General features: G+C 33.6%; 1 long non-coding RNA gene across 1 annotated transcript in view; it reads right to left on the bottom strand.

Moving 5' to 3' along the window:
• Positions 1 to 12,815, bottom strand: part of LOC141365580 (uncharacterized) — a 169,749-nt gene that overhangs the window by 109,173 nt on the left and 47,761 nt on the right. Inside the window, exon 2 of the long non-coding RNA XR_012370651.1 lies at positions 7,218 to 7,315. This is a non-coding gene — a long non-coding RNA (uncharacterized lncRNA). The remainder of the gene's footprint in view (positions 1 to 7,217; positions 7,316 to 12,815) is intronic.

Here is a 12,815-nt window from a genome sequence, read left to right as displayed (position 1 = left end):
ATCTTTTTTACAATTGTAATGTGTTACATTTAAATGTGCTTTCACTTATTTCTGTAAAGATGAGACCTATGACCCCCAGAACAATAAATGCAGGAAAGACAAATTTGAACAAATCCTATATGAGTGCTCTCAGTCTCCTGCAGCAACATCTCAGCCAATAGCAGGAGAGCATTAAAACCCAATTCCCTCAGAACAAATCCTTTCTATTAGACCACCAGCATCTGATTAAAACTGGAGGAATGTGGAGGAAAAGATTTAATGAAATGCTGTAAAAAATAATTACAAGACATCCATAATTCATCCGCGGAAATGTAAGCTCATGAATTTTGCATGATTTACATGAAGATATTGCTGAAAATGTTTGGGAAAATTTGTTCTCACTTAGAGAAAACGAGGACCTTCAAATACTTTTTTGCGTCTGTATGGCAACTGGGATTTTATTTAAGACAGAAAGGGAAAAACAGCTTTTGGATCCTTAATATAAATGGACCAATTTAAAAAATGGGTATCACAATCATTATTATTACTTCTATTTTATCAGAAAGTTTTTAAGGCACTGCAACAAATGTTGGATGTTCACACATGATGTCAAATATGTATTTACTGTACAACAGCAAGCTTGAGATGTCCTGCTGTCTTTGAATTTCTCTGTTCAAATGTCTCAGTTGTAGTCAACTCATTATTTACCGTCATTTATCACAATACTAATAAAAAGTGATGTACACCTTCAAATTAATACAACTCGGGCATTAATCTTGGTCTTGAAACTTTAAAGATTTTCACGAAAGTGTCTGGAGGTGAAAATATTGAACAAAAAAATTGGTATAGCAGTTTACATTTACTGTAATAAATAAAAATAAGGTTTTTGTTACATTTTTAGTGGTTTTACAAACAACGGCCACTAGGTGTCAACGGTTTGCTGCATACTCTTGTCACAAATTACTAAATTACTGTCACTGCATTTCATTTTGTTACTGCTAAAAGGTTTTGAAATATGAAAACTACATTCTTAGACCAATGATATATTGTCATGATAAATTAACATTTACATGCAAAATATTGCCCTCTCAGGTGTCCCGCTCACAGGACAGAAGCAAGTTAAGGGTTAATATTACAATACTTAATACCATATTTTTTTTTCCTACTATGGAAGTCAATGGTTACAATCAGCTGTGTGCTTACCATCATTTATCAAAATATCTTCTGATGTGTTCATCAAAAAAAGAATTTCATACAGGTTTAGAACAACATGAGGATGAGAAAATCCACGCTCTCACACGAGAATTTGTACATATTTAACAAGTTGGCTAATTCATATTAATTCATATGACCACATTCATAGATTTTTGTATGATTTGCCTTGACCCCTGTGACTTGGGTTTAGGGGTTGTTTTATTTTTCATGAGAAACGTTTTTGCATGATTAATTTATTTTTCATGAGAAACATACGTTTTTGCAGGATTAACTTTGTATAAATTCATACGAATTTGACAACTCTTGTGAGATCAGGCTGGAAAATTATGATTTTTTTTAAATGATATTTTTGGGTGGACTATCCCTTTAATTTATAGCAACTTTATTTCATAAATTGACTTACAATTGAGCTTTCTGCAGTATGCTAAATAATCCGCGCATAAATGATGCGTCACTCCTTTATAGATGGATCCAAGTCTCCATCAATCGTAAATGATATAAAAAGGGCTGAAAAAAGTTTGTGTTTTCTTGTTTTTCAATGCCTTTGCAATGAACCCAATAAATTGAGTGCATGTGGTGTTGTTAGCTTATGATGTATGAGTCAGTTTTTCCTTTAAAAGTATTTTAGACTTTAACTTGAGCATGAACGGCATATATATAAATATGCACAAATGCATGTATAATTTTAAGAAAAAAATATATATTTATATATTAAGTATTTATATAATATAAATTTTGCATACATTTTGCTGCTGGGGTTACCTGTCCTGATCAAATTAGCGAATGGCGAGAGGAAGGAAGACATTTGTAGAAAATATGGTTGAAGTCTAGACCCCTGCTTTTATTATTTGTCCTGATATCGATCTATATGTTTTTTGTCTCTGCATTTTGTCAAATCGCACATTTTGGGCCAAAATCTCAATTTAAAAATTAGCCTGTTTAGTACCATTAATATTTGAAGCACATTTCCTCCCAAAACTTTCATGAAAATAATAGATGTGAATGTTTATTTTACTGTTGAGTACTGTTGTAATTCCCATTGCTCTCAATATTGATTCTCATTAGATTCAATGTATTGTGATACAGCAACTTTTTTATTGAACCCTGAAGAGGTTTATTTTGCAATAAGGATCTGACTCTTCATTATCCTGCTTATTACACAGCTACTCAAACAAATAGACATAAAATATTGATTTGAAGCTAACTATTTATATTATTATTTGACGAACAGACACCATGGAGAGTACAAAAAAGCACAGCTAGCAAACACAGCTTTCTGTTGTTATGAACAATCACTGCTTCAAGAAAGACATTTAATAGAAAATTTCATCTTTTTATATAAATTTTAATAAAGCGTACACTAATGTAATTAAACAGTATGTTTGTAATGTAATTTAATCAGTATTGGACTCAAATGTGTTCAGCTGCCATAAAAAATAACACTAAAAGAGATGATGAAGATTGAAGATCTGAACATTACCTTTTTTTCAACACACAACAGAGTAATTTTATCGCACATGCATTTGATCCACAGCTCCAGTGGACGTTTGCTTCAACCCCTTTGTGTTTCTTTAGTGTCGAACATCTATTACTTTGGCAAACAGATGTCTTAAACTAAAGCACTGGGAGAGAGGATGGTATACAAGCTTAACGCTATGAAAAGAAAAGGAAACTTAATTCTCTCCGGTGTCTGTGTTTCATGTAGTTTGTCTTTACGAAACGGCACTTTGCTTTATACTTATTGAACTGTGTCTTTATTAAAGACTCTGGTGTGTTGTAATTAAATTTGTTCTGCTCGCCTGCTACAATAACTGTTTGTTCGGGCTATTCAATTTCTCAAGCACTGTAAAAAACAAAGACAAGCAGGAAAGTTTAATTGAACATCCATTGGCTGAATTGCCGGCTATTGTGTGGCCAGCAGTAGAGCTGTCTGAGACAGATGCTGAAATAATGGCTGACATTGTAAAGGAATGGAGGTTTAATCAGAGGTTCCCATGTCTACACATACACAACAACAACAAAGAAATTCATTGGCGAACATCTCACAATACTCGCTGCTTTCTATAGGACTAAAACATAAGACTTTGTGTTAGATGCACCAGCTCGACCTTTCATAACTCTTAAAAAGTACAGCTAGTATAATCTATGTTTTATGACAATATAAAGCCAAATCTCTTCGCATGACTACATGTGGAAACATGCAAACTTCATTATTTCTAATTGCCACAGCACGCATACAGTGTCAACAAAACACACAATAAAACACAACACAACCACTATGAAAACTGCAATTACAATAATAAGTGTATATATGAAGAGTTTGGTTCCAAAACACAATCAATACATTTTTGACTAATTTGGGTAAAAAATTGTTTTCTATACCAAGAAAGCGACGAGATGTAAACCGCTATTTTCCATTACAAACTTTCACATAGCATCTTTAGGTTATACTTGTTTATACGTTTTTTTTTTTCAAAATGCTATAAATCTATTAAATCAATATAAATATATAAATGTGCATTCATCTTTGCCATGTTAAATTCATTTAGTTGACTAGTGGTGTACACTGATTAAAAATAAACATTAATGACATTAATCAAAACACTTGCTGTCATCCTTGAGACGTCCTCGCTGAACTTTTTTGACAACCAGCTACTGGTTGATGTAAATAAAAATGGCTCTTTGTACGGTAATAAAACAATACAGTTGCTTATGTAAGATCTTTATGAACCACTGATAGTTATGTATATTATTTTGCATTTCCATCAAGAGATCCTCTTAAAAGTTACACAATTCACCTTTAAAGGAATAGTCTACTCATTTTCAATATTAAAATATGTTATTACCTTAACTAAGAATTGTTGATACATCCCTCTATCATCTGTGTGCGTGCACGTAAGCGCTGGAGCGCGCTGCGACGCTTCGATAGCATTTAGCTTAGCCCCATTCATTCAATGGTACCATTTAGAGATAAAGTTAGAAGTGACCAAACACATCAACGTTTTTCCTATTTAAGACGAGTAGTTATACGAGCAAGTTTGGTGGTACAAAATAAAACGTAGCGCTTTTCTAAGCGAATTTAAAGGAGCTACATTTTATGGCGTAATAGCACTTTTGGGAGTACTTCGACTCGGCGCAGTAACACCCTCCCTCTCCCATTATGAGAGTGAGAAGGGGAGCGGACTTTTCAGGCGAGTCAAAGTACCAAAAGTGCTATTACGCCATAATATATAGTTTCTCTTTTAAATCCGCTTAGAAAAGCGCTACGTTTTATTTTGTACCACCAAACTTGCTCGTATAACTACTCGTCTTAAATAGGAAAAACGTTGATGTGTTTGGTCACTTCTAACTTTATCTCTAAATGGTAGCATTGAATGAATGGGGCTAAGCTAAATGCTATCGAAGCGTCGCAGCGCGCTCCAGCGCTTACGTGCACGCACACAGATGATAGAGGGATGTATCAACAATTCTTAGTTAAGGTAATAACATATTTTAATATAAAAAAAATGAGTAGACTATTCCTTAACCATCAATATCCTGAATATTTCATTTAATCTACACTGAAACAATGGGTTGGTTTAGGTTATACTGGGTCACTTTGAGTCCATAAGAATCAGCAGAAATACTAATCGGCAAAGTAAAGGTGACAGAAAAACAGTAGAGATTTCTAAACATCTCATCCACATTTTATGAGGTCTGATTTTGTATCTGATTTAGGACGAGTACAGACTGCTAATCCATTTCTATAACAACAATCTCCTTCTTTTGCAGGGAAGTAGTGAATAAATCAAAAGTTCAGCCATAACTCCATTTAAAAAGGAATCGATCTGTTGTGTCGTGATGAATCTGAGAGAAACCTCAGAAGAGAAAAGCAAAATTGACCATGTCTCACGGCTGACACGCAGCTCTGATATCAGGAGTGCACAGCTTGACCAAAAGACAAAAAGACCAAATTTAAAGGGTGAGGCTAAAACAACAGTCCAGTATACGAAAATCATCAATCCTAACCCCAGTGTCTTTATTTGACTTTTCACTTGAATCATCATCAACTTAATCAAAATACTTTTTAACCCCCAATTACCAAATTAAAATGTTTTCGATATCCAAAATATTTCCTGTGACCATGTGCCGTATTCATATACATTTTTGTGTATGTGTGCAATCAAGAAAAGAATTGAATGGATTCCGATGCTTTCAGATCAGTTTCAGGCCTCATTCATATACCTTATGGAAATAAATTGGATATTAAATGGATAAGTGCATTTAAGTCCACCATGTAAGCGAACAGATCTTCAGGAAAGGATTTTGACAGTGGGTTTAGTAAACCAACAATGTTAACTACATAGGGGTGCATTTCCCAAACAACAACATAACTCGCTGCTGAACCTAACTACCTTGTCAAGACTATTTCCCGAAAACATAGTAACTTTGTCGCACATTGTCGTTTGAACCATGTTGGTTCGACAACATAGTTGATGATGTCACGTGGCAGGTGGAGTACTATTTAATCTGTTCAAATAGGTTTAATATCAGATTTCTGCTGTAAATAACATATATTGCACCAAACGACTGATTTTGTTATCGTGATTTAGTTATCTGTTTTTTTTTAAAGATATTTAATTCATGCGCAAGTTCCTTCTTACGTCACTCCTCCCAGGGATTCCCCAGGGTCTTAAAGCTCGTAGGACTGCGCACATGCGCAGTTTTCAAATGCAGCGCTTTAATTTTGTTTACAAACTTGAAGACGTAAAGCAATTTCTTTATATATTTAGAATGATGGAAATAAAATGCAATACATGTTTTTTGCTTATTTTTTTCAAAAGCATGATTAACGTAAGTCTACATATTATAATAACAACTATGGTTTCGGGAAACACCAAATCGTTGAACTTTGTCAGTAACGACCAAACTTACGACAGTAGTTGGTTAACGATGCTTTTGAGAAACGCTGGACTACTAGCTTAGCAGCATGCATCAGGTTGGACCATGACACAAATGTTCACTGCCGATTAGTAATATTTGACATATGAAAGTTGCACATTAATTGGATAGTTTATATTGTCTTATAAGACTGTGATGGGACAATTTAAGAGTCACATATGTTAGTTAATACGGTTGTCATTTCCATTTTCCTACAAATTGCGCAAATTAAAATAGCGAATTGAAAATGCGCCCAATAGAAACACAGCAATTTCGCATAAACTTCTGTATATTGTAAAAAATGTCACATTATAATTTTTTTAAATACGGCATGGTATATTTAGTTGGCAGATGAGGTGTTTTCAACGGCGTCAACAAGAACCGACAATGCATGGGCTTAAAATACAGCAAGAGTGATTTGGGTGTCGACTGAAATCATCCGCATGTCGGTCTACACAGCACCGTGTAAAGCCGAACACACCCGTAGTAGTCGCAGTGGAAGTCAAACACGTGCCATTTTTGGAATGACTTATCCCGGGACAAAAAAATTACACTAACGTCGCATCATATCGGTTAATGTAAAGTCTTATTTTTTGTCGACAGTTAGAAAATAAAGCTAAAGTCTTGTGCCAATTTTTTATAGAAACACAACTTTTGAGAACCATTTGTGCAAACTTTTTTTTAGGGCAGTGCACGTGCTAACGGATACTCTTAACCTGTGGTATTTGAAACCTGTATAAATGACAGCTTCATTATAGCAAGACGAATGGGACCAAAAATACAATCTGCCAAAAACACATCTCAATTTATGTCTCATTAATATCTCTTCCACTAATGTGCAGGTTTAACTAGGCAAACCCATACCATCTGCCATTCAAGCAAACACACTTTCCTCTCAAACAGCACATTTTTGACCACCTGTGGCCCTGCTAAGAGGAGAAAACCCAACTGTACCTTTAAGAAATGCTATAGCAGCAGATAGTTAAAGCGGAGTATGACATTTAAGAGTCTACATATGGACCGAAGCGCAGTGACAGCAGCTGAATTCTTAATGAGAAAACAGGGTTTGCAGAAAGGGTCTGGTGTCATGGTAAACAGCCCACCTGTGACATGTGTTGATGTTTTCAGCAGGCCTATACAGTAGCTGGATGAGCGGTGGTCATGAGGTTTCTCCATTCCTGTAGGCTATGTTTACCTCCACCTGTCCAAAAGAGGAACGTATGAGTCAGCCGAATAGAAATCAACTACAACTCAAACTGCCATCCAAATATATAACAGTCATACTGTATTTATACTGCAGTCCTGATGATAATTTACCTCTGCTCATACTGTTCTGGCTATAAACTTATGAATAACTTTTCTAGATGACATGAAAACACACACCTGTTGTTTCACAGAAGACACTGGAGTCATTTGGATTACTTTTAACAAGCAATATCGCTCTCGGAGTCTTGTGATATAGCTCTGTATCATCATGGTTGTAGAGCTATATCACACTTCTACTTGAGCAATATTGCTTAATTAAAATACATAATAAATCAAAGTTATCCATGAGTCCATACACAGTATTTAATTACATCAGAAGCAACTGTAATTAGATTACAAGAAAAATAAGAATAATCCCTTACTTTACTTTTTCAAGGGAAAACTAATTAAATTACAGTAACAAATTACTTAGTAACTAGTTATACCGAACACTGGCTGCAACAAATGGTTATTTTATAATCGATTAATCGAGCGATTATTTTTCGATTAATCGACTAATCTGATAAAATATAAATATTTACTTAATTAGATGTTTTCGTATCATAGCTAAATAAGGCTACTAAATTAGGCCATTCACGTGTAGAAGTGTACTTTTAAAAGTGCAAAAGCCACACACTACTACAGAGTTTTACTAATATAATATTTTTGATTTAGATCTTAAATTAAATTAAAAAAAAGTTTGTGCAGCTTCTAAATAATAAAACATCTTTAAATGTCAAAATATCAATTAACAAAATGAATTGAGTCTTCAGGGATGTGCTGAGAATTGCCACAGATTAATAAACTACTTTTAATCTTAAGCTTTAGACCTTGATGAATATTAATGTTATTTGTTATTAGCAAAATAAATAAAGACATTATGATATGAAAGTGGTGCTATACATGTGTTGTTACAGTAATAAAAACCTGGATTTCCCCTTACTTTAAAACAGATGCTAAGTTTTACTATTTTTATGAAAATCCAACAACAATTAAACAAATACAGTCACTTACCTGTATATAAGGGCTGGGAAAAGATTAATCGCGATTAATCGCATATAAAATAAAAGTAATTTTTTTGTATAATATTTGTCTGTACTGTGTGTAATTATTGTGTATATTTAACCACACACACATACATATATTCATGTCAGATTTTTTTATTTATATATTTTATATATATATATATATATATATATATATATATATATAGAATATATATATATATATATAAATAAATATATATAAATAAATAAATATAGAATATAAATATATATATATATATATACATACATATATACATACATACATACATACATACATAATATAGAATACATAACAAATATACATAAATATATATACACATGTAAATGTTTCTTAATACGTACATGAATTTGTGTGCATTTATATGTACATAATAATTACACACAGCACACACTCATATATTATGCAAAAAATCACTTTTATTTTATATGCGATTAATCGCGATTAATCTTTTCCCAGCCATACTTATATTAAAGGAAATTAAACCTTTATTAACCAGCGTTTTTGCTTCCGTGCTTTTAACCAAGCTGGTCGGCTGGTCAGAAGATCGCCTGAATAAAAGTGCAGCTCGCGTTGTATGACGTAAAAGTGAACTTGCGCTGTATTAAGAAACAGCACCTGACTTTAATTATAAGCGCACAGCTCGGCTGTATGAAGAAACGGCACCTGACGTGTGTGCATGTCACAGACCAACTAATCGATAAATGAAATTTGTTGACAACGAATTTAATAATCGATTTTTATCGATTTCATTGATTAGTTTTTGCAGGTCTAATACAGTATCTACCCAAGACTACATGAGATTTTGGCAGAAACTGTGGGGTGATGTCACCTTTAAAATAACTTGAATAAATATTTTTTATTAGAAGTTAATTTATTATTATGCATATACAGAGTAAATAAGTCTATAAAAATAACATGTTGCTCAAAAATGACACCCAAAAGTATAAGGGAGTTAAAAAAGCTGCAATGCTCGTGCTCTGTCATCCATCATCTGAGAAGACTTGAGACGAAAACGTTTATCACAAGCACCACAACCATTTTAGATAGTGAAGATACAAGAAGGGTGCGATCCTATTCTACCTTCTCTTCGAGCTGTTATTGACGTTTTCTCTCTCCTCCGGCTGTCTCTCATTAAACCGTGTTTAATTATGGACTCTAATAGATGCAAGTAATGGAAAATCACATGCAATTTCCTCTCAAATGAACACTCATTACTGGTTGGCACTTTATGAGATTGCAGTGTCACTTGACATGGCTTAACCATGACCAGACATCACATCAACAGATTTGCTGTAATTGATGGTTGAACGTTTGCCACACTTTTAATAAAAAAATGATTTTGTCTGCTGTGTGTTTCTATAAAAAAACAAGCAAATCAGATGAAAACACTATTACATATTTGGGCTTTCCTCTGCTATCATTCAAACCCAAAACAGAGATGTTTATCTTTCATCTTATTATTAATGTGGTGGTTTTGTGCATCTCCACTCCCCTAAATTTCACTAAATCCTCATTTGCGCTGTGTTCAGGGTCACCTTGACTCGTTTCTCCCGTTTCTCTGAAGTCAGACGTGTTATCAGATTGCTCGGGTTTGATCGTGACTTTGGCAGGGCTGACTTGTTTTGGCTTGGTATCGAAGCGGCACAGATTTCTTCAGAGCTACCGAGTTTAAGGCCAGATCTCAGATTAAAACAGCCCACAGATCTGCTTCAGGCACACACAGATGAACAAAATGAACAACAGCTGGATCTTCATTAAAGCAAGGATGTGAAAAGTTTTCACTGACAGTTGCTACAGACTAGAGAAAGTCACAATGCTGTATTGTTAGGTAACATCAAGTACAGAGTCAGCTGGTCATTATCACAAATACAACACAGACAGGACGATCAGAAGACGGAGAGTTTGTGTCAGCTCGTAGGAGTTTATTTTGTAATAATGAATAGGAATGGGTCCTTAAATCTGGTATTAAACTGACCCCAGGTTTAGATAAAGGAAACATTTACAGTACCATTAAACTGCATCACTTCTGCTTTCAGTACTTGAGAAATATTATGCATAAATTACAAATTTTTCTGACCACACCATTTTTTTTCATTTGCAAATGTGAGCCAGGACTCACAGTTGGCACGGGAGAACTGCACAGGTGATTTGGGTTGTAGTCTTTATGTAAAATGTTTCCAGATATAGGCCTGTCACGATAGCTATTTTTCATAAGTTGGTTAATTGCCCCGGCATTAATGTCGATAGTTGATAGTTTTGTCTTTTAAGACCATTTTACACAAAACAGAAAGTTTCAGTCTAAAGATCTTCGTCTGGTTTAAAGTCGCTTCTGGTCTCGTCCACACCAGAAGAACATCAATCATACAGACAGAAGCAGCTGTGAGCGAACAGACCAGCGGGAAAATCAAAGACTCGTACAATATAATACGAAACAGAACTGATGCCTCCATGAGGAGAGAGATAAACAGAAGACAACAAAGAGAGACCACATTGTCCTTTTGTGAAATAAATATGTCTGAAATATAAGCTGAAATAATTAATGAATGAGCCAGACTGTAGTGGGATTTCATTCCAAATGTGAATCGTATCTTTTCAAAATTCACAAAAAACACCAAATTCGAATTAAATGCGTTAAAGATTAAGATCAAGTTGTTAAAGCGAATCACAATGGTATTGGTAAGGCACGTTTAGAAAATGGAGACATTGCATTGCGATGACGTCAAGACCCATATATGGTAAATACAATTTCAGCTGATGTTTGCTACGTCAGAATTTATTCTGCAAATGCGTTTCCATCTCCCATTATTCACATTTACTCTTTTTCGTTTAAGTCAAAAACCACCTCAAGAGAGTGTAAAACTTTTTTTTGCAAATTAAGGATATTTATTAGAAATTTGGCATTTCCATCACTCGTTTCTTATGTGATACTTCAAAATGCTAATAAAATCAATGTGATGGAAACCCAGCTTGTGAATATCATGTTTTTTAAACAGCCGATTAATGACATTCTTACAATAATCGATACCAGCCTCCATGAAGGTGGCACAACGATTAAGTGCGACAAATCATTTGCAGAATAAAAGTTTTTGTTTATATAATATATGTGTGCACTGTGTATAATAATTATGTGTATATAAATACACACACATGCATGTATAATTTTAAGAAAAAAATATTTATTGATTAAAATTTTATTTATAATATAAATTATATATAAACATAAAAAATGTATACAAATGTAAATAAATACTTCTTAAATATCTACATCCGTGTGTATGTATTTATTTATACATTATTATACACAGTACACATATATATGATGTAAACAAAAACTTTTATTTTGCAAATGATTAGTAGTGATTAATCTCCATGCAGGATCACTGAAAAAAATGATTCATTGAATTTAATCAATTTTTTTAAGGTAAGTGGTTGCAATCAATTTATTTAAGCTACATTTAAACAAAAGTTTTATATTTTATTTTACTTTACTAATCTTTTTTGTTTAAATGTAGCTTAAATAAATTGATTGCAACCACTTACCTTAAAAAATTGATTAAATTCAATGTATAATTTTTTTCAGTGATCATAAAAATGATGTCCTCATTTACTAACCCTCATGTTGTTACAAACCTGTATAAATTGCTTTGTTTATATGAAGACAAAGGAAGATATTTTGAGTAATGTGTGTAACCAAACCGATCAGAATCCCCATTGACTTCCATAGTATTCTTTTTTCCTACTATGGATGTCAATGAGGCTTCTGTACGGTTTAGTGTCTTCAAGTTTGTAATGTTGTAAGGCTCTTTAAGTAATAACTGTTTTTGCGTTGCATGAGACTGTGTACCAGCAAAAGTCAACACGCTATTATTCTAAAAATCTAATTGTCCTTTAAGTTCCATAAATATTCATGATGAGACCGCAAAAAACAACAGCATTTGCATCTAATGAATAAACAAATTGTGTTCATCCCCTCCATAATTAAGCAAAGCTAAAATGACAGTGCATTTAAACAGTAGCACTAATGAATTGATAATTAAACACTTCTTCAAAGACCATCTCATTACGTTCGGCCAGCACTGAATGAATGTAATTGGTGCGAAAACAGAATTATGTGTTAGATGCACAGACACGTACAGTGTATATGTAAATCTTTGCATGCATGAATTCAAATCACAGAAATGTATATATGCAGCATTATTGTACCAACATTAGCCTGCTGTTTTGTAATTGGCTTGTTATTAGCATTAGTGAGTGTGTTTGCATGCACAGAAAAAACGAATAACTATCAAAAATCTGCTTATTATAGAAACCATGTGTTACATGCAAATCAATAAACCGGCTTTGCAGACAATTGAGTTTACATGGGATTTGAAGATGTCAGGTTTCTCAAAGGCAGTGACTTATAGTAC

Source organism: Misgurnus anguillicaudatus, chromosome 8, assembly GCF_027580225.2.
Source record: "Misgurnus anguillicaudatus chromosome 8, ASM2758022v2, whole genome shotgun sequence".
Lineage (NCBI taxonomy): Eukaryota > Metazoa > Chordata > Actinopteri > Cypriniformes > Cobitidae > Misgurnus > Misgurnus anguillicaudatus.
The sequence above is the reverse complement of the archived record's forward strand: the minus strand, read 5'-3'. Positions and strand labels throughout refer to the sequence as shown.